We start from the raw sequence: 22,009 nt of genomic DNA, 5'->3' as shown, positions 1-22,009 counted from the left end.
ACTGGGAAGACCCAGAGGGATTGGGTGGAGAGGGAGGTGGGAGGGGGGACCGGGATGGGGAATACATGTAAATCCATGGCTAATTCGTTTCAATGTATGACAAAAACCACTGCAATGTTGGTAAAGTAATTAGCCTCCAACTAATAAAAATAAATGGAAAAAAAAATAAAATAAAAAAAATAATAAAAAAAATTTAAAATAAAATAAATAAATAAAGGGGGTACCTATATTTAGCTGGTAGAATTATGATGATTATATGAGATGAGATACTAGTGCAGAGTCTGGTGGCAGAACCACTGGTTATTGATCAGGGATGATCTCACTGGCCTTTGGCTAGGTTGTTTGCAGATCTCTTTCTCCCCCTCCTCCGAAAGGACGCATATTACATGGAATGTTTGGCTGGACTGGGCTGGCACTGGAGCCACATCACGTGCTTGCACTGGGTGGCCCGGGATCACACCAGAGACAGCACCCGCGCCCGTGCTCCCCCTGTGCGTCTCTCCCCGCCTCCAAACGAGGCCTCCTCGTCTGTCACAAAGTTCAAGAAAAGGTTCCGGTCCCTTGAGGTTGGAGAAGAAAGCAGCTGCAAAGAAACAAGCTATTAATATTAATGTTCCAGGAAAAGGAGAAGGGAGAAAGGACACGGGCACCCAGAAAGAAGGACTCCATCTGGCTTTGATGTGTTCCTTTCCACGGGATGGCAGCAGCCCGGAGCATACTGAATAGTGAGGAGGAGGGAAGAGAGGAGGTGGGGTGGCCTGGCAGCATCTGAGGGATTACGCGAGCTGTGGGGAGTCGCTTCTGTCTAGACAAAAAGTCAGCCAGCCACGCCGCCATCTGCAGCTATCAGAGAACAAGCCAGCAAGGGAAAGGGGAGCCCCTGCCTGGGCGCCCTCTTTGTTCCAGTGAGCGGGTGTAGGATATTCTCTGTAAAGGACTATTGTGCTAAACCCGGGGAGAGGGGGCACCTGGTATTATTGAGACCCTTCCCAAAGGTCTGCTTTTTTGTGGATCTCTTTAGGCAAAGGTTTTCTTTCTTTGCCTCTCCATTGATGTCCTTTTAATTTCTCACGTGGATATCTTGTGTGATACTTAAGAGGTCAATCTGCAGTTTGACCTAGACTTAGTTCCTACCTGTACGTCTCTCTGGCCTTGCATGGTGGGCAGATGGCTCTGCGGGCCTCTGCTTTCTCGTCTGGAAGCAGTGTAAGAAGCAGTGAGGTAGTAGTTTGTGTATCGGCTCTAGTGACAGTGGTTGGTCTTGTGACTGCTAGAGCCTGTTTTTCCTCTTCCCCAAACCAGAGACAGCAGAGGGCAAGGCGGTGAAGGAGTGACAGAAATGGAAACGTCTTGGGATAATCACTTACTAGCCACACAGATGTTTCATCTTCTGTTGAAGGAAGCAAGCTTCCTTGGCCTCCTTGAGGTAAAGCCTCTGTATGTTGAGTGAACTTTGACCCTTTTGCTCAGCAGAAAGGGAGACTCAACCTGCCAACCCCACAAAAGTAATAAAGATCTCGACACATGAAGAAGCGTTTCAGATGAGATCACCGGCAAGGTATGACGTTAAATTAACAGAATTTAAGAATTGATCATTTGTGACGTGTGGGAGGTGTTAGCTAATATGATTAGTGTGATAATCACATTGCATAAGTAAATGTATCAGATCAACCTGTTGTGTATCTTAAACTTACACAGTGTTGTTTGCCAATTATATCTCAATTTTAAAAATAACTTAGAAAAGGCAAAAGGAAAAGGAGTTAGATGAGAGCTTAGACTCTGTCTGGCTAACTATTTTCATTTCCTTCATGAAGAGGAATGATGGTTGGGTAGCAGAAACCCACCAAACAGTATCTGTAGTCTGTTGTACAATATAAGAATTTAGTCCTTTGTTCAGTAAACCCTTTCTATTTGCCATATTATATCGTGGCAATAGTCTTGTTCACTTAGATCTTTTGATCGTCTTTGTAGAAGCTCACATTAAAGAACCCTTTAGGTATGAGATTCAGCTGGTTAGGACCAGACCTAAATACTGTTGACAGCATCCGATTGCCCAGAGAGAGGAAAATCTTATTAGGCAAATCCCCTTCAGAATGCAGCAGTAGAGAAAATATGTCCTTAAGCAATCTTGAAATGGAGAATTTCCTCCTAAACAAGTCATAAAACCTAAAAGGTCTAAGAGAAAAGACTGAAAAAATTGGCTACATAAAAATATAACATTTCAGTCCAGGAGTAAAAGTGTAATGAATGCCACTTAAAGGACTGTTTTTCTCAACAGATAAAGTGAAAGTTGCTCAGTCGTGTCCAACTCTTTGCAACCCATGGGCTATACAGTCCATGGAATTTTCCAGGCCAGAATACTGGAGTGGGTAGCCTTTCCCTTCTCCAGGGGATCTTCCCACCCAAGGATCAAACCCAGGTCTCCTGCATAAAGAGCTATTACAAATCAGTAAGAGATCATTTGGTCAAAAGAAACATGAATAAGCTGATTGATAAAAAAAGAAATAAAATTGGCTTATTAGCATATGGAAAAATGCTCAGCATCATGTATAATTAAGGAAATGAACATTACAACACCAATGAGGAGTTTGTCAAGGTTGGATTGGTTTGTCAGTTTGCTTATCATCATATTGGTGAAGTGTGAAGAAATAAGAATTTTTATCAAGAATGGATACAGGTTTTTGGAGGGAAGTTTGACAGTAACTATCAAATTTAATACAAATGCTTGGTCAAGGACTAATATTTTATTTTTGTTTTTTGAACTACAAGAATTCCTTCTTCATTTATTCTTCAGAAATCGAGACACAGTGGGGAAGAGTAGATGCACGCCTTTGCATTCTGGCCTCCCTGGAATCAAAAGAGGAAAGAAAACACTGACTGCTATCACTACAGAAAGTATTTTTATAGAAGGGAGGAGGAGCTTTCCACCCCGTTTGTAAGACCTGGACTGAAGGAGAGGGGCCAGACCCCAGGGTCCTTTTGAAGGACGAATATTTTAAATAATTTATTTTGTCCATACATATGCACATATGAACGTGTACTTAGATTGTTTTGTAGTACGTAAAGTAACACCAAAGACTAGCAGCGAATTCAGTTAGGAAGATACTGTGAAGTAAACTCCTGTAAATCTATAAAATGGAATACTACACAGCTCTGACAAAGATGGCAAAGAACAATGTGTGTGTGTGTCTGAAATATGTATATTTTGAGATGTGTTTATGAAATATATATGGTCTTGAGATTCAATTATGTCCTTTTATATGCATCTTTAACCTTTCTTTGTTGCAAGTGCACTATATATGTAAAATTGCACAAAGCAGAATACACAGCTCAATGAATGAGAACAAAATGAATATCATGTAACTGCTAATCTGATCAAGAAATAGAACTCTGTCTATACCCTTTCTTTTTGTCTACAAGCTCATGGATAATTTCTGTCATTCAAAGCTTCTGTTTCCTTACCTATGGTTAGGAACACTGAAAATCGTTAACACCACTGTTATCTCTTATCTCACAATGTCTTTGTGATAATCACATGACTTAATGTTACTGTTGTTCTTCTAAGTGACAGACAGCTCTGCAAATGAGGTTGAAGATGGCCATTCAGTCTGATAGATGTGTGAAGCTGCAAGGACATCATGCTTGCAGTCATCCCTAAGCCTTTCCTTCCTTGGGAAGACAGACTGTAAGGAAAAGAGTGTTATTCTGAAGGAGACAATCTGTTGGTCATCATTCTTCCAGTAAATTTGACTTTAAGCCCTACAGTCCAAGCTGGGAATGAGAATGCACAAGCTTGCTAATTGTTCTGAGTCTCTAACTTTTGGCAGGACACTGCCTAACTGCAGCCATGCAAGCTTTTGGGAGACTTTCCCAGAGCCGTGCCCTTCTAGAAATGGTCTTCAATGACCAGGGGAGAGGGTCCCTTACCAGTAATTGCTAGGGATGTGAAATAATACATGTGCCCTGCCAGGTTCCATTCTAGCTATGTGACCTCTGACGAGTCATTTAACCTCACTGAGCCTGAATTACCTATCTTCTTGAGGATATACATAACCCCAACCTACCTAACCCTAACCTCACAAGGTGCTGTGAGGGTCCCCGTGAGATGGTTCATATAAAGCTCTCATTGAGGTTCCTCACTTGGCCAGCACTCAGAACTGTTTGCTGTGTAAACTGTCTGGGAACATCTAACTGGGTCATCACGGTGAGTGAGACTGCAGCATGTGGGCCTATGTATTTCTTACACATGAAGGCAGGCAGCCAGGTATAGACCTGGAGAGTGGGGTGATGGTTTTCTGACTCAGAAAACCACGATTTAGCACTCAGGTCTCCATTGCTCCTAAGTAGGTCTTTCATGTATGAAGTCACAGAGTCTTTGTACACTCAAGATAGTGACACATGGGGCTTGCAGTGCAAAGACCAGGATCTGTCAGGCTTATATAGAAGAAATAAGAGTATGAAGTGAATGCTCAGGCTTTATGTTTGTATGGGTAGGGTGTGGAGAGCAGAGGAGAGAGAGAGAAAGGCACAGAAGTAGAAATGTATAAAGCTTGACTTTGGCACCAGAAATATTGGAATGGAATGTTCTTTAAGAGGAACATTAGAGAGCCCAGCAAGATGTATATTTGGGGGACTTAACCAGAAGTCGTTGATGCCAGTCTAGGCATTTAGAATTCATCTCCTAGATAGTAGAAAAGAACCACTGAATGTTCTTAAACAGGGATGTGACAGGTCTCAAGCCCAGGAGGTAAAACTGAATTAGCAAATTAGTTAGGAAACAAGATAGTTATTATCTACAACTAAGGCATTATTATGTTCAGCTCAAGAACAATCCCCTGGCACAGAGCCTCATGTTCTCAACAGATGCCTGCTGAATTTTTATTTTGAATATAAAATTACTGTAGCCCAGATGTCATTTGGCCTCCCCAGCTTTTTCATATAAAGTGATGTGACATTTTAAATCTGAAGCAAATGACTTTAAATCTTTCTCTTGCACAGACCCAGTCCAAGGGGTGAGATGAGGTTAGACATGACAGCAGCCCTCCATCCTCCTTAATCCCCCTCAGATGGGCCACTGGGGCCTGGGTTAAGCCCCACTTCCTATTCCTCTGGTTCTTTCTCTGATACTGCCTATCGCCGTGTGCCAACCCCTCCAGCTTTCCAGAGTTCCACAGCGAGTGGGGTGCAAGGCTCTGATGTGAAGTAAATGAAACAGGACTAAAGGCCATGAAGTCAGGATCACGCAGTGGCACCACTTGAAGCAGGTGTCTGCCTTTGAAAATATCCATGAGGTTTCCTCTGCCGTGGGCACAGCCCTGTCATAGGAGCTGATGAATAAGAGAACAGAATGCATAAAATACAACCCAGTCTATCCATCTCAAGCCATTGACATTTTACTCATGGTGTCCTAATTAACTCTGGATGCTTTTTATGTCCTTTATGCTTTTTGATATCATAGAATGTGAACTGTGTTGCTTGCCCCACGTCATTTGTAAGAAAATTGTGGAAGCTAATTAAAAACAAAACCAAAAGCCACAGATGTAATTATTACATAATGAGGTAAGGATAACATTATCAGATGCTATTACATATACCAAGAGCGAATTTTAATTAGAACCCCAGGTGGTTACTGAGAAATCAGGTATAAAGAAATTCTAGCATGACTACCTATTTGCAAAATAATCATGCATCACAATTATTGCTTGGGTATAAATCAGATTCCTTGGAAATACTTCTTAAAAGGAAGACAGTTCTCTGGTATTGGCCTGTGCAAAACAAATAAATAAAACACATGCGTTATCAAGACCAGTTTCCTCAATCTGATACTGCAGGCACAAAAGATTTAAGACCTTCTGAAACATGTAATCCTCTAGTACCAAAGATTTGATTCATTCTTTCTAGTTTCTATAAAGTATAAATATGAGATGTGTCTGTAATGGCAATGAAATAAATATTTTAAGGCCTATACCCCTGTTCTCACACATAATTTATAATCCTATTTTATGACTCTGCGTGTGTATGTGTATAAAATACACAATTTGTTCCAGTGCAATATGTCACAATGACAGTAATATACTTGTACATATTGTGAAATAGTGCCAAGCAACTGGTAAAGCTTTTCAGTAAGTCATCCCTAAAGACTCTTTCTAGAACTTAAGCCATGTGTCGTCTCCCATCTTGTGGACAGGTGACCAGAAGAGAACAAAAGAGGCAATAGAATAGAAGGCAGGTAGGCAGATTAATCTCTTTAAGCATCTATTGCTTGATGCAGGCTGACTGGAATGCCAGTCCTGGTCCGGCGGAAGGTGTGCCACTGGTGGATGATGACCGTCTTCTGTGATCATGAAGGTGTTGTGGCAGGTGGTGGTGATGTGCTTGGAATCAGTTTCCTGTTTTGTGCCTAATGAAAACATTTGCTAGATTCAAATCCAAATTTTTGTGTTCTGACCTCAGCAACCTGTCCCCCCCCCCCCGCCCCCACCGCCAACAACTAAATGGCTGCGTGACCTTGGGCAAGCCCTTTAACTTCTCTGAACCAGAGCTTCCCTATCTTTTGAATGGGAACTGTGATACCATCTCAGTCCTCCTAGTGTAACATGAGGTCACCATAGGATGAACAGTTTAAAATTAGTGGATTCAAACTTTGACGAGCTTCCTAGGTGGTGCTAGTGGTGAAGAACCCTCCTGCCATTGCAGGAGATGTAAGAGACACAGGCTCTGTCCCTGGGTTGGGGAGATGCCCTGGAGGAGGGGAGCCCAGTGGGCTACAGTCTGTGGGGCACAAAAGAGTTGATTAGGACAGTGACTTAACAGCAACAATAAAGGAATTCAGTGACATTTGAAGTGTCATGTAGTGCTAAATGCCACGAAGGACAAATATAGCAGGATTGGGGAGAGAAAGTGTGCCGGTCGGGAGGACATTGTTTCAGATAAGGTGCTGGAAGGGTCTCAGGATCCACATTTGATCACAGAAATAGATGTAGTCAGGGAGTGGGTCACATGGCTACCTGGGGGAAAGCTGTTCCAGGTGGAGGGACAGCAAACGCCAGAATTGTGTTGCACGGATTCAAGGGCCAGGAACAAAGCTAGTATGGCTTTTCCACTTCTGCGTGCTTTTCCGTTGGAGTTCATTTTGAGGTGTAGCCCTAGCAAATAACCATGGATTTCAGGGGCCAGGAAAAGTCCGATGGTGGTGCTTACTCACTTACACAGCACAGTGCACAGGGTCTGTCATGTCTTGTTACCCTGCTCATTGATTTTCTGCCTTTACTTATAAATGTATATTTAGACCATGATGAACTTACTCTTGGGGCTTCCCAGGTATCTTAGTTCAGTTCAGTTGCTCAGTTGTGTCCAACTCTTTGCAACTCCATGGACTGCAGCACGCCAGGCTTCCCTGTCTATCACCAGCTCCTGGAGCCTGTCCAAACTCATGCCCACTGAGTCAGTGATGCCATCCTACCATCTCATCCTCTGTCTTCCCTTTCTTCTCCTGCCTTCAGTCTTCTCCAGCATCAGGATCTTTTCCACTGAGTCAGTTCTTTGCATCAGGTGGCCAAAGCATTAAAGCTTCAGCTTCAGCATCAGTCCTTCCAATGAATATTCAGGACTGATTTCCTTTGGGATTGACAGGTTTGATCTCCTTGCAGTCCAAGGGACTCTCAAGAGTCTTCAACAAAACAGGTCAAAAGCATCAATTCCAGGTGCCTCGGTAGTAAATAACCCACCTACTAATGCAGAAGGCACAAGAGACACAGTTTTGATCCCTGAGTTGGGAAGATCCCCTGGAGTAGGGAATGGTAACCCACTGCAGTATTTTGCCTGGAAAATTGCATGGACAGAGGGACCTGGCGAGCTCCAGTCCTTGGGGTTGCAACGAGCTGGACACGCCTGAACACACATGCACAGTGTTACTCTCACCCTGTAAGTAAATGGGTGAGTCAGATCTTTTTCTTTCAGGAAGTAAACAGTGTACTGTTACACAGCCTGATTTATGGGAGTGGGAGAAACAACCCAAGAACCTTGTTTAAAAGGTGCAGTCTGTCAAGCAGTTGATCCTGCAGTTGATCTCCTGCAGGGTGTGGAAAGAGGAGTGTCACATGCACCCCTGCCCCCCACCTCTTTGTCTTCCTCCTCCTGGGCAGTGCTACTTACTCAGCCTCTGGACTTATGAGACCAGCCAGTCTTTGTTGCTTTCCCACCATGTGCTCTGTACAGTTTACACACCTTTGCTCAGTTCACTTGATCCTTATGGAAGTGTAATATTAAACTAATCACATAGGACTGAGACGGTGAAATGCAGTAACATACACTAAGTGTTAGCACAATGCCAGGTATAGGGTAGATTCCCCCAAATGGTAGCTGCTATTATCACAGCATTACTTTATTTAGTCCTCCTACATAACCCAAGGAAAGGAGCATTATAATCCTCAAATTGTAGGTACAGACAGGTTAAATAACTTCTCCAGGGTCACTCTGCTAGTTTCAGTCCAAGATAGGGTTTAAATCTCTATCTATCGGGTGCTAAAGACTGTGTTCTTGTTCTTCACATACTACCTCACTACTCTTCAATTTCCTTATATCTATAAAATGGATATAATATATATGTGTGTGTGTGTGTGTGTGTGTGTATGTATGCGTACGTGTACCCATATGTTAACAAAGTTTATGTGAATATATATAAATATAAAATGGATCCTTAACATGTATTTTATAAAGGTATATGTGTGCCTGTACATCTGTGTTCTCGAGATGGCATTATTTGAGTAAAATTAAAACATTATTAGTTGAAATAATTGTTCATTTGAATCTGTCATTAAGCTATTGAAGCCCCTGACCAGGAAATGATATCTGGTAATGGAGGGTCTGGGCTTTCCTGGTGTCTCAGATGGTAAAGAGTCTGCCTGCAATGCAGGAGACCGGGGTTTGATTCCTGACTCAGAAAGATCCCCTGGAGAAGGAAATGGCAACCCACCCCAGTATTCTGGGAGCCTGGCAGGCTGCAGTCCATGGGGTCAGAAAGAGTCAGACATGACTAAACAACTGACAATGTAGGGTCTAATCAATAACTGCTGGGTGTTGGGTGTAAGCAGCCCAGCCTCCTCAGGCCTTGGCTGGAATATTTCTGGGGCAGGCATTGTATGCAACTTCCCATATATTTCTGGAGAAATGATATTCTGGTTGTTCACTGTGGTCACTGAATATGTACCAAATCCCTCTTTGCCTTCCTCCTTCCATGTCGCCATGCCATCGCCCTGCCAGCATCTCTGCCCCTCTAAAATAAACCACATGCTATTGCTTCTCTGCTCAGGGCTTGCTTCTGTAGTTGTTGTTCAGTCACTCAGTCATGTCCATCTATTTGTGACCCTATGGACTGCAGCATGCCCGGCTTCCCAATCCCTCACCGTTTCCCGGAGCTTGCTCAAACTCATGTCCATTGAATCAGAGATTCCATCCAACCATCTCATCCTCTGTCATCCTCTTCTCCTTCTGCCTTGAATCTTTCCCAGCATCATGGTCTTTTCCAATGAGTTGGCTCTTCATATCAGTGGTTAAATACTGGAGCTTCAGTTTCACATCAGTCTTTCTAATGAATATGCAGGATTAATTTCCTTTAGGATTGACTGGTTTGACCACCTTGCAGTCCAAGGGACTCTCAAGAGTCTTCTCCAACGTCACAGTTCAAAAGCATCAATTCTTCAGTGGTTCAGCCTTCTTTATGGTCCAACTCGTACATCCATACATGACTACTGGAAAAACCATAGTTTTGACTAGACAGAGTTTGTTGGCAAAGTAATGTCTCTGCTTTTTAATATGCTGTCTAAGTTTGTCGTAGCTTTTTTCCCATGGAGCAAATATCTTTTAATTTTGTGGTTGCAGTCACCATCTGAGGTGATTTTGGAGCCTAAGAAAATAGAATCTATCACTGTTTCCATTGTTTTCCCCATCTATTTGCCATGAAGTGATGGAACCAGACATCATGATCTTAGTTTTTTGAATTTTGAGTTTTAAGACAGCATTTTCATTTTCACTCTCCTCATTCACCTTCATCAAGAGGATCTTTAGTTCCTCTTCACTTTCTGCCCTAAGGGTGGTATCATCTGCATATCTGAGGTTATTGATATTTCTCCCAGAAATCTTGATTCTAGCTTGTGCTTCATCCCGCCCAGCATTTCACATGAGGTACTCTGCACATAAGGTAAATAAGCAGGGTGAAACTATGCAGCCTTGACGTACTCCTTTCTCAATTTGGAACCAGTTCTTTGTTCCATGTCCAGTTCTAATTGTTGCTTCTTGACCTGCATACAGATTTCTCAGGAGGCAGGTCAGGTGGTCTGGTATTCCCATCTCTTTAAGAATTTTCCACAGTTTGTGGTGATCCACACAGTCAAAGGCTTTGGCACAGTCAATGAAGCAGAACTAGATGTTTTTCTGGGATTCTCTTGCTTTTTGGATGATTCAACAGATGTTGGCAATTTGATCTTTGGCTCTTCTGCGTTTTCTAAATTCAGCTTGAACATCTGAAAGTTCTTGGTTCACATACTGTTGAAGCCTGGCTTGGAGAATTTTGAGTATTACTTTGCCAGCATGTGAAATGAGAACAATTGTGCATAGTTAGAGCATTCTTTGGCATTGCCTTTCTTTGGGAGTGGAATGAAAACTGACCTTTTCCAGTCCTGTGGCCACTGCTGAGGTTTCCAAATTTGCTGGCATATTAAGTGCAGTACTTTCACAGTATTGTCTTTTAGGATTTGAAATAGCTCATCTGGAATTCCATCACCTCCATGAGCTTTGTTTGTAGTGATGCTTCCTAAGGCCCACTTGACTTCACATTCCAGGATGTCTGGCTCTTGGTGAGTGATCACACCATCATGGCTATCCGGGTCATGAAGATCTTTTTTGTATAGTTCTTCTGTGTTTCTTGCCACCTCTTCTTAATATTCTCTGCTTCTGTTAGGTCCATACCAGTTCTGTCCTTTATTGTGCCCATCTTTGCATGAAATGATCCTTTGGTATCCCTAATTTTCTTGAAGAGATCTCTAGTCTTTCCCATTCTATTGTTTTCCTCTATTTCTTTGCACTGTTCACTGAAGAAGTCTTTCTTATCTCTCCTTGATATTCTTTGGAATTCTACATTCAGATGAGTATATCTTTCCTTTTCTCCTTTGTCTTTAGCTTCTCTTCTTTTGTCAGCTATTTTTGAGGCCCCCTGAAACAGCCATTTTGCCTTTTTGGGTTTCTTTTTCTTGGGGATGGTTTTGACCACTGCCTCCAGTATAGTGTCACTAACCTCTGTCTATTGTTCTTCAAGCACTCGGTCTATCAGATCTAATCACTTGAATCCATCTGTCACTTCTACTGTTTAGTCGTAAGAGATTGATTTAGGTCATGCTTGCATGGTCTAGTGGTTTTCCCTACTTTCTTCAATTTAAATCTGAGTTTGGCAACAAGGAGTTGATGATCTGAGCCACAGTCAGCTCCCACTCTTGTTTCTGCTGACTGTGTAGAGTTTCTCCATCTTCAACTGCAACGACTGTAATCAATCTGATTTCGATATTGACCTTCTGGTGATGTCCACGTGTAGAGTCATCTCTTGTGTTGTTGGAAGAGAGTTATTGCTATTGCCAATGCATTCTCTTGGGAAAACTCTGTTAGCCTTTGCTCTGCTTCATTCTGTATTCTAAGGCTAAACTTGCCTGTTACTCCAGGTATCTCTTGACTTCCTACTTTAGAGACCTGGCTTAAAAAATGGGTCTGGGGGCACAGAATGTTAGAGGCTGGCCATCTCTTTAGAGAAATTATGTAAGCTACCCACATTGCCACTGTTGGCTCCTCCACCTTTGTCTCCATTCCCTCAGTGTCTGGGATGGGACTATAGTACCCACTTTTCACAGGTGCTCAGGAGGTCTTGGAGTAAATCTCATAAAAATGCCTTGCACTTGCTCAGCACTGGAAACAAGTGGAATTTTCTGGGACACCACCTCTTATTAGCTCTGTTACTGAATACCAACTCCTGTTGGTCTCTGTGTTATAAGCTGGTATTAAAAGCACTCAGATGTTTGGCTGCAGAATACTTCGAATATCTATGTCTATATATAGATATATCTCCCTGCTGTTGCTATACTGACTTATGAAACACATCAAACAGTCTTACCACTGCGGTGCCTGTTGAAAAAGAGGAACAGGTAAGCTCCCCTGGGCATCAGTGACAGGGCCTAATAGCTCCTGTTTTTGTTGCCATCCAGCTGGTTTATGTGTTTGGCATTTAGCCTCAGCTCTTTATATGGTATTTATCACTGTGATTAAGTAAGGGGCAGAGGCGTTTGGAATGGCTTTGCCCGAGAAGTCACCTGAGCCTTGTTTTTATGTTGCAATAATGGAGCACAGGCATTGTGTGTTCCTGCTGATCCTGGGCAGGCCAAGATATGCCATTCAGGCAGGAAGGCAGCAAGTCTGTGACGCTAACAAGAATTTATCTCCAAGATTAGAGTCCTCACAGTGCCTTGTCCCTACCCCGCTGTCCACTGAACTCTTTAGGATAGTGTCTATTAATTATGATCCCTCATGGAGGGCATTCTATGTGTTGCTGTTGTTCAGTCTCTTAGTTGTATCCAACTTTTTGTGACCCCACGGACTGTAGCCCACTAGGCTCCTCTGTCCATGGGTTTTCCCAGGCAAGCATACTGGAGTAGGTAGCCATTTCCTCCAGGGGCTCTTCCCCACCCAGGGATCTGACCCACATCTCCTGCATTGCAGGAAGATTCTTTACCACTGAGTCACTGCAGAAGCCCTCTATGCATTGAGCGCTCACCGTATCTTAATCTTCTCAACATTGCTATGTAATGAGAAATAGCATTATTTCTGTTTTTTTTAAATGAGCTAAAGGACTCTCAAATAGTCTAGGATTGTTTACTAAGGGATTTAGTAGATCCTAGATATGTGGACAATGGGCTAGATTTTGGGGGATAACTAGGAGTTGACAGGCTGAGGGGGATGGAGAACCTTTAAATAAAGTCACTGACCACACTCTGTAAACTTAAAGGGTCAGGCAAATAAAAGGCATCTCAGGAAGAGAAAAAATGTTCTATAAAATCTATGAGATTCAGGTGTCCTGGTGTGTCATCCTGGCTTTAGTCATGGTTAGCAAGTCTCTCATCTTTTTAAATCCCACCTCCTTTTTCTTTCTTTCCTTTCCTTTCCACCTCCTTTCTTTCTTTTCAAAGGAGAGAACATGCCTATTCTCCCGTCCTCTGGGCATGATGTGCTATGCTCACTGCTCACATTATATAGGTTGAAAGTGTTATAAAAAGCAGAGAGCATTCATTAGCTGTGGCTAACATATCTGGCTCTGTATTGGCACTGTGAACCCAGTTCCATGATCTCATTATTCACATATCTATAAAAAAAAAAAAAGGCTTGGCTTTTCCCAGTAGTCATGTGTGAATGTGAGAGCTGGACCATCAAGAAGGCTGAGTGCTTTTGAACTGTTGTAGTGGAGAAGATTCTTGAGAATCCCTTGGACAGAAAGGAGATCAAACCAGTCAATCCTGAAGGATTCAACCTTGAATATTCATTGGAAAGATTAATGTTGAAGCTAAAGCCTCTGTACTTTGGCCACCTGATGCGAAGAGTTGAGTCATTGGAAAAGACCCTGATTCTGGAAAAGATGGAGGTCAGGAGGAGAAGGGGATGACAGAGGATGAAATGGTTGGATGGCATCACTGACTCAGTGTACATGAGATTGAGCAAACTCTGGGAGATAGTGAAGGACAAAGAAGCCTGGCTTGCTGCAATCAATGGGGTTGCAAAGAGTCGGACATGACTGAACCACACCACCACCTCATCAGCAATGGCTCTATATTGGCAAGGTAAACCCAGTTCCATTATCTCATTATTCATGTATCTATACAAGGACCTCTTTGATGGACAGAGTCCTACCATCTTTAATGCTGAGACAGCTGGGTGGAAACTATTTGCAGGACTGTTCTGTCAGTTCAGCTCACAAGTTTTCTGTCAGTAGCTTACTAGCTTTTCCAGGATGACACTAAGTGCATTTATGGGTAGGGAGATGTGTGAGCATACAGGAAAAATAGTGTAGCATTTAAAAGGAAAAGGCAGCTGCTTCCATGAGACCACCGGCTCCTGGTGTTCCTCCTCCTCTCCTCACTGTTCTTTCTCAGCTTCTCACATCTCTCCATTCCTGCCCACAATGAAATGTTGCAGCTTGGGGGTACCACCGTTTTGGAACCTTTTCTGTTCATATTCTAAACTTACAGTCATTACTTTTTTTTTCCCATTTATTTTTATTAGTTGGAGGCTAATTACTTTACAATATTGTAGTGGTTTTTGCCATACATTGACATGAATCAGCCATGGATTTACATGTGTTCCCCATCCTGATCCCCCCTCCCACCTCCCTCCCCATCCCATGCCTCTGGGTCTTCCCAGTGCACCAGCCCTGAGCACCCTTCTCATGCACCCAACCTGGGCTGGTGATCTGTTTCATCCTTGATAGTATACTTGTTTCAATGTTGTTCTCTCTAAACATTCCACCCTCACCTTCTCCCACAGAGTCCCAAAGTCTGTTCTGTACATCTGTGTCTCTTTTTCTGTTTTGCATATAGGGTTATTGTTACCATCTTTCTAAATTCCATATATATGCGTTAGTATACTGTATTGGTCTTTATCTTCCCGGCTTACTTCACTCTGTATAATGGGCTCCAGTTTCATCTATCTCATTAGAACTGATTCAAATGAATTCTTTTTAATGGCTGAGTAATATTCCATGGTGTATGTGTACCATAGCTTCCTTATCCATTCGTCTGATGATGGGCATCTAGGTTGCTTCCATGAAAGAGTAGATTTCCCTGGAGTACAAGAGAAGAGAACTTTGTTTCCTTCCGCTTTCACTTCTGCTCTCTGGGGCTCATTTCTCCTAGCCCTGAATGAAATCCAAGGCCATCCCATGATTTTTCTGATCACTCTGAGGTGGGGCTATGTGTTAGTCCTTCAGTCATCTCCTACTCTTTGTGACCCCATGGACTGTAACCCGCCAGGCTCCTCTGTTCATGGAATTCTCCAGGCAAGAATACTCGGGTCTGTAGCCATTCCCTTTTCCAGGGTATCTTCCCAACCCAGGAATCAAACCCAGATCTCCTGCACTGGAGGCAGATTCTTTACCATCTGAGCCACCAGGGAAGTCCCATAGCATCTATTAAAACCAAGCATCAAAATTAACTGAACCTAGAACCAGACATTTAAATGACTGTATCATAAAGGATTGAAGCAAGATTTTTTAAAGGACACATTTGTTTTCATTCATTAAAGGGTAATTTTCAAAAAATATAAAATCATACAAAATGAACATGTCTTAAAGATTTTATCAGTTTATTAATTAAAACAAGAATCCATAAGATGATTAATACAATTCAAAGGAAAATCTGAAGAGCAAACATATTTACAGTCAATCAAGAATGCTAAAATGAATTTGCTAATGCTTACAAAACTCGTTAATATCCTGTAAAGCAGCAAACTATAGGGTTTCGCTGGTGGCTCAACGGTAAAGAATCTGCCTGCGAACGTAGGAGACTCAGGTTCAACCCCTGGGTTGGGAAGATCTTCTGTAGAAGAAAATGGCAACCCACTCCAGTGCCTGGGAAATCCCAGGGACAGAGGAACCTGGTGGCCTACAGTCCATGGGGTCGAAGAGTCAGACGTGACTTAGGAGTGAACAACAGCAAGGCAGCAAACTGTAGTTTTCTATGGGGCAGAAGTCAGCTGCACCTCTGCTGGAAGCAATTCATTTGCATTTCTATGGGTAAAAATTTGCATTATCATCATATCCTTACAATTAATGGAGTTGTAAAATAGCCTCCTCCAACCCTGGTGGCTCAGAAGGTAAAGAATCCGCCTGTAATGCAGGAGACCTGGGTTTGATTCCTGGGTTGGGAAGATCCCCTGGAGGTAGGCATGGCAACCCAGTATTCTTCCCTGGAGAATCCCCATGGACAGAGAAGCCTGGTGGGCTACAGTCCTTGGGGTCGCAAAGAGTCAGACACAACTGTGTAGCTAAGCACATCCCAGCAAGAAAATTAAAGATACAAAGCTCTATAGAATCAGATAACCTTGAAGGGTTTCCTAGACAATGCTCAGCATTCCACTGAAAGGATACCTAGTAATCTTTTGTGCATTTTAAAGACTTTCATAATTTTCCTAATTGCAGTACTCTCACAGGAATATTTGTCGTATTATTTTTCATGATATATATGACTGCCAATTTTGGTGGTATTAATAAGGAAATTATTAATAATAATTAATTATTATTATTAATCAAATTATTTTAAAGCAGTTTTCATTTCGTTTCTATTTCAAACCATTGCATTTTGTATGTTTGTCTATGCTTTTTAATGTATATGAAATAGAACTTACAAATACCTTATCAAAAATAAACAAATATATATTAAATATTTGTAATTAAAAAATTTTACCAGTGAAGTACCAGTGAAGATGTACTGTTGCAACTTTGAAGATCAATGTTCTGAGACTAAGGTAAAAGCTCCCAGTATCTACAGAGACACAGTCTCTCGGCAAGAGCTCTCAGTCTCTTTTCCCCTTGTCAACTACACAGGCTATACCCCACACTATTAGCTGACTTATTAGTCAGAATGGTTAGCTAGCTCAAGAACCGCAGTCTCTAGCATTGAAAACTGGCTTCTTGAAAATATCTCAGTAAGGGAGATCATTATATTGATAGAGTCTTAGTAGATTTATTGGAGGAGAGAAGGCAAAGAAACAAATGTGTGAGGCTACTAGGGTCTGTTTTAATGTGAGTCATTCAATGCAAGGGTTTTCTTGGGTTGGGCAAAGAGGTGGCAGAATAGTTCAGGATCTGTGGCCAAAGCTAGGTGGTGATTTCTAAGTAAATATTGAAGAGACAGTTGTTTGATATTATTTATTGCACCAAGAAGGGTGTTTTCACTCCAATAAGGATAAACTGACACTAGAGTAGTCAAATTAATGGGTTTTTAGGCAGTCCCTTATAATAGTTTCTTGAGGCTGTAAAACAAACTGCCCCAGACGTAAAACAACAGAAATTTCTTCTTTCAGAGCTCTGAAGGCCGGAAGTTTAAAGCCTGTGATTGACAGGGCCGTGCCCCTTACAGAGGCCTTAGGGGCGAGCCCCCTCCTCCTTGAGCGCTGGCTTTCTCTAGCCTGTGGCTGTACGTCCCTCTGCTCCATCATCAGGTCGGCTTCTCCTCCACGACTGAGTGTGTCTCTTTGCTTCTCTCCCTTTTTGAAAATGATTTCATTTATTTTTGGCTGTGCTGGGTCTCCTTGCTGCGTGGGCTTTTCTCTAGTTGCGGTGAGCAGGGGCTACAGAACTTGCGGTGCAATAGCAGAGGCTCCTCCTTGAAATGGCTTCTCTTGTTGCGGAGCAAAGGTTCTAGGGCGTGCGGGCGTCCGTAGCCGCAGCTCCTGGGCCCTACAGCAGAGCCTCCGTAGTTGTGGAACGCCATAGTTGTGAGAAAAAGGCTCCAGGGTGTGCAGCCATCAGCAGTTGCGGCTCCAGACTCTAGAGCACAGGTTCCATTGTCGTGGTGCGTGGGCTTAGTTGCTCCACTGCATGGGGCTCTTCCCTGCAGGGATGGAACCCACGTCTCCTGCATGGACAGGCGGATTCTTTACCACTGAGCCACCAGGGAAGCCCACCTCTCTCTTCCAATTTAATTACATCTTTCACCATCTAACATATGATCCATTCCTTTGGTGTAGAAGGTAATATTCCCAGGTTCTTTTGGGAGATATACTGGGTTTAACAGTATCCCCTCCAAGCATCATGGCCACCTGGAACTGTAGAATATAGCCGTTATTTTAAGTAGGATCTTGGCAGAGGTAAGTAGTAATGATGATCTCATACTGGGCTAGGGTGGGCCCTAATCTAGTGACTGGTGTCCTTATAAGAAGAGGAAAAAGACACAGAAGCATACATGGAGGGGAGAATAGAATACCTTGTGCTGATGAAGGCAGAGATTGAAGTAATATGGCTACAGGTCAAAGAACACCAAAGACTGCCAGAGCCACCAGAAAGTAAGAGATCATTTTATAGATATCTCTTTAGAATTGAAGGTAACAGGTTAAGAGACAGATGGCTTTTGAGGACTCATGCCTGTGGCACAAAGTTCATGCCCCATTTCCCCTTTTCCCTCTGTTGGAGCCAATCAGGCAGGAAATTAAAGATCCTCTCTGATTGGGTGACATTTCCAGCCTCTTGGCCCTGCTGCAATTTGTGTATTCTTAGTGACTCTTGAAAAGTTCTATTTGTCAACTTTCTCCCATCTTTTTTCCCATATTCCCATAAGGTCAAACACTACAGAGCAGAGACTTGGGTTGAAGATGGTGGCAACACGCTGGTTATCCTGCTCCTCCACCCAGATCCACCCTCCACCCTTGTCCCCGGCTCTGTGTCCCCAGAGCCTGAGCACATGCCTGAATGACCAGAATTAATATTGGTTTTCCTTCTTCCTCCCATCTTCCTGGCTCTCATGAAAGGAGCCATGGGTAGAAGAGGATTCCCAAACACTGAAAATAGGCCCGTGTCTTATCCACTGGCTTAGACAATGGCATTGTGTTTGCGTGTGGATACGTGTGTTTGGTTTCCTTTCAGCAGGAATTGTTTTGACATCTTGTCTTGTCCTACCTCAAGTCAATATTTTCAAACGATATCTAACCCTGGCCCATTTCCCTTCTGGTTGGCAACCTGTCCTTTTTGAGCCTGGTGCAAGGTTTAGGAAAGAATGCCATTCTCATACATTCCAAGGAGCCACGTGGAAATGGGTGTCTATTGCTCTGTTCACTGTGGAGGTTCAAGTGTGTGTGTCTGAAACACCAGCCTGCTGGACATAAGTTACATCCTAAAGCCTGTATCTCCATAAATAAGCCCTGGCAGTTTCATTACAGCCTGGGGTACCCCAGCTAACATGGCAGCTAACTTAACACCAATCAATCTCTCTAATGCCTTTCATGGTTTGGTTTCATTAACAGCCGAAGCCATCATTCACCCATGCCTGCTTGGCCACCATGTTGATTTGTGTCTCCTTATTGTGTGAACGAATATGCATCCCCAAAGACCCGAGATTTCCTCAGAAAGACAGTGCTGCTGAGTGTGCCCTAGTTATGGCTTAGCATAAGAATATATATTGCCTTTTATTACACGGCCATTAGAGAGTAAAATCTGGGGAGAGATTTCCATTGGAGTATAGTGAGCATAATTATAAATTTGGAGATGATGTGAAATATGCCCTTGCTAGAATATTCACTGAGTTATCAAAGAGGGTTTTCTTCTGGTGACACCAGTTAATCATGGCCCGTGTGAGCCCATGATACTCCCCCCTCCTCGTTATTCCTGTTTTCCAGGCTTTGTTTAGCCCTTATCTCTGTCCCAGTATCTAGCCAAGAACTGGCCAATTTGAATGAAAAAGAGACCATTGATAGGTCTCTGGTAAAACCTCAGCAAAAGGAGCACTTCTCTGTCATTTTTGTGTAGGATTCTGAGGTGAAAATCTAGGTCTTGAGGGAGAGAGGAAGTAAAGGGAATGAAAAAAATGCTCTGTAACAGAGAGTCCAGGAACACTTTATCCAGCTCAGCACAAATACCTGCTGCATGGGCATCTCAGCCTGCCCCCCGAAGCCCCCCACAGCACCCCCTTAGTGAAACTGGGGGCGAGGGAAATTGGTACTTAAGTTAAAGCTCCAACCAAGCAGCTTTTGATGACATAGCTAGAATTTGCTCACCAGATCCTCATGGTTCATTCTAACCTTGGCAGGGTCTCAATGGCCATTTTTCACACTTGACTTATTCTTGAATAATTTCTGAAACACATTAAGCATAGAAAGCTTTTCCTCTAACCTCACTCATGTGTATTTTTCTTTGCCTCTCTGCATTATCCCTAAGCCTCTTTGGGATTTTTATCATAAAGGCCACAGGAGAGACCATTCATCTTTTTGCCTGCATTTGTGTGTCCACTGTGGCCATCAATAGGTGGACTGAAATGGGCTTACTAAGGCATGCAACTGAGGAGTGGATAGAACCTCATCTTCCCAGTCTTGTCCTTTCCCCCCACCTGCTCCCTTAGCTTGTGTCAGCAATGAATGCTGCCTTCCCCAAACCTCCCTCCCTCCCATGTCCCTAGTGGCTTCCCACAGCCAGCTCTCCTCTGTAATCCCTTGCTTCTCTGTCCATCACCCAAACACAAACCTTGGTTAGTCTCTGCACTCTCTATGACAGAAACAAAACAAAACTAAATACAAACAGTTACAGCAACAAACCCTTCCGGTTCCTTTGCTTTTTGAATCAATGATTTGTGACTGAGTATGTGTGTGTGGGGGTGCTGGGGGGACGGGGGGGTATTTTAGGATGATGTTGAAAAAATAAAATCAGAATCTATAGTAAGGGAGTATACATTGAAGGCCATATTTAGCATTGTGATTTTACATTTAGAAGATACAGCCTCCCTAGTAAAAACCTGGTTTTATTATCTATATTACACAATGTAAACAAAATTTGATAAGACCTGGAGAAAACTCCAGGAAAATGTCTTCTTTTTTCATTTTATGAGACAAATTACACAATGTAAATATGATTTGGAAAAACTGGACAAGAAAGAAAAGTAGTTATCTGCCATTACCTGAGGGAAGGTTCACACTGCCTTGATGAAGGGATAAACACTTTGAGAGAGTGTATAAGGATTGTGTTTATCCATTTGTTTCACTCGTTGGGTCTGTTTGGTTAATGAGTTACCCCTCATCATATCCTGTTTGTAGTGAAATCCTAGTAACTTCTACTAACAAAGCAGTTTGATGGTAAGGGCTGAAAAACCAGAAACGGTGGCAACTTGAGCACTGAGCAAGTTTTCTGATTCATTTCTTCGGGTGTTGAGAAGTTTTCTATCCCATGCTCAAAAATGACCAAAACGTCAAGTATTAGTCACTATCAGCTCAGAGTGACGGGGTTCCACCCTAAGAACAAAAGGATGTGAGCAAAGCCTGGGGAGGGTGTTAGTACAGTGAGCAGTTAAAACAGGGAAGGGGGGTGTTCAGATTGATTTCTGTGTGTGTGTGCCAGTACTTCTCTGCTCCTTATATCCTTACTCTTTGCCATGTGACATAGTAGTTCTTCCCTATGGATAGGGTCAGGGGGTCTGCAAGGAGATCAAACCGGTCAATCCTAAAGGAAATCAACCCTGAATGTTCATTGGAAGGACTGATATTAGGACTCAAACTTCAATATTTTGGCCACCTGATGCAAAGAGCTGACTCATTGGAAAAGACCCTGGTGTTGGAAAAGATTGAAGGCAGGAGAAGAGGGCAGCAGAGGATAAGATGATCAGATAGCATCACCAACTCAATGGACATGAATCTGAGCAAACTCTGGGACATAATGAAGGACAAGGACTTTGGTGTGCTGTAGTCCATGGGGTTGCGGAGTCGGACACAACTGAGTGACCAAACAACAATGACAGAGGAAAAGTTTCATGACCCTGGATTGGGCTACAGTTTATTAGATATGGCACTAAAAGTTCAGGCAACAAAGGAAAAAATAGATAAATTAACTTCATCAAGATTAAAAACTTTTGTTGTATCAAAGAATAATATGATAAGATCAGGCACATTCAGGGTGATAGGACCTTAGACAAAAAGAATAGTTTAGACAGAGTGGAAGGCAACCCATAGAGTGGGAGAAAATATTTTCAAATTAGATACATGATAAGAGATTAGTTGGAGAAGGAAATGTCAACCCACTCCAGTATTTTTGTCTGTAAATTCCATGGACAGAGGAGCCTGGCAGGCTACAGTCTATGGGGGTCACAAGTTGGACATGACTTGGTGACTAAACAACAACAGATGAGATTATTATGCAGAATATTTAAACAACTCCTACAACCCAAAACAACAACAAAGCAAACATCCCTATTAAAAAATGAACATGGGACTTGAACTGACATTTTTTCCA

At 42.7% G+C, this 22,009-nt stretch overlaps 2 long non-coding RNA genes across 5 annotated transcripts in view; both read left to right on the top strand.

The window, feature by feature from the left end:
• Positions 1-22,009, top strand: part of LOC110130084 (uncharacterized) — a 230,881-nt gene that overhangs the window by 85,364 nt on the left and 123,508 nt on the right. The gene's annotated exons all lie outside the window — the stretch shown is intronic.
• Positions 192-5,998, top strand: LOC139038436 (uncharacterized). Its single transcript, XR_011491403.1, has 3 exons — positions 192-725; positions 1,303-1,558; positions 2,795-5,998. It is a non-coding gene; the product is annotated as an uncharacterized lncRNA (long non-coding RNA).

This window comes from Odocoileus virginianus, chromosome 15 (genome assembly GCF_023699985.2).
Source record: "Odocoileus virginianus isolate 20LAN1187 ecotype Illinois chromosome 15, Ovbor_1.2, whole genome shotgun sequence".
NCBI lineage: Eukaryota > Metazoa > Chordata > Mammalia > Artiodactyla > Cervidae > Odocoileus > Odocoileus virginianus.
This window is presented reverse-complemented; position numbering and strand designations above follow the sequence as displayed.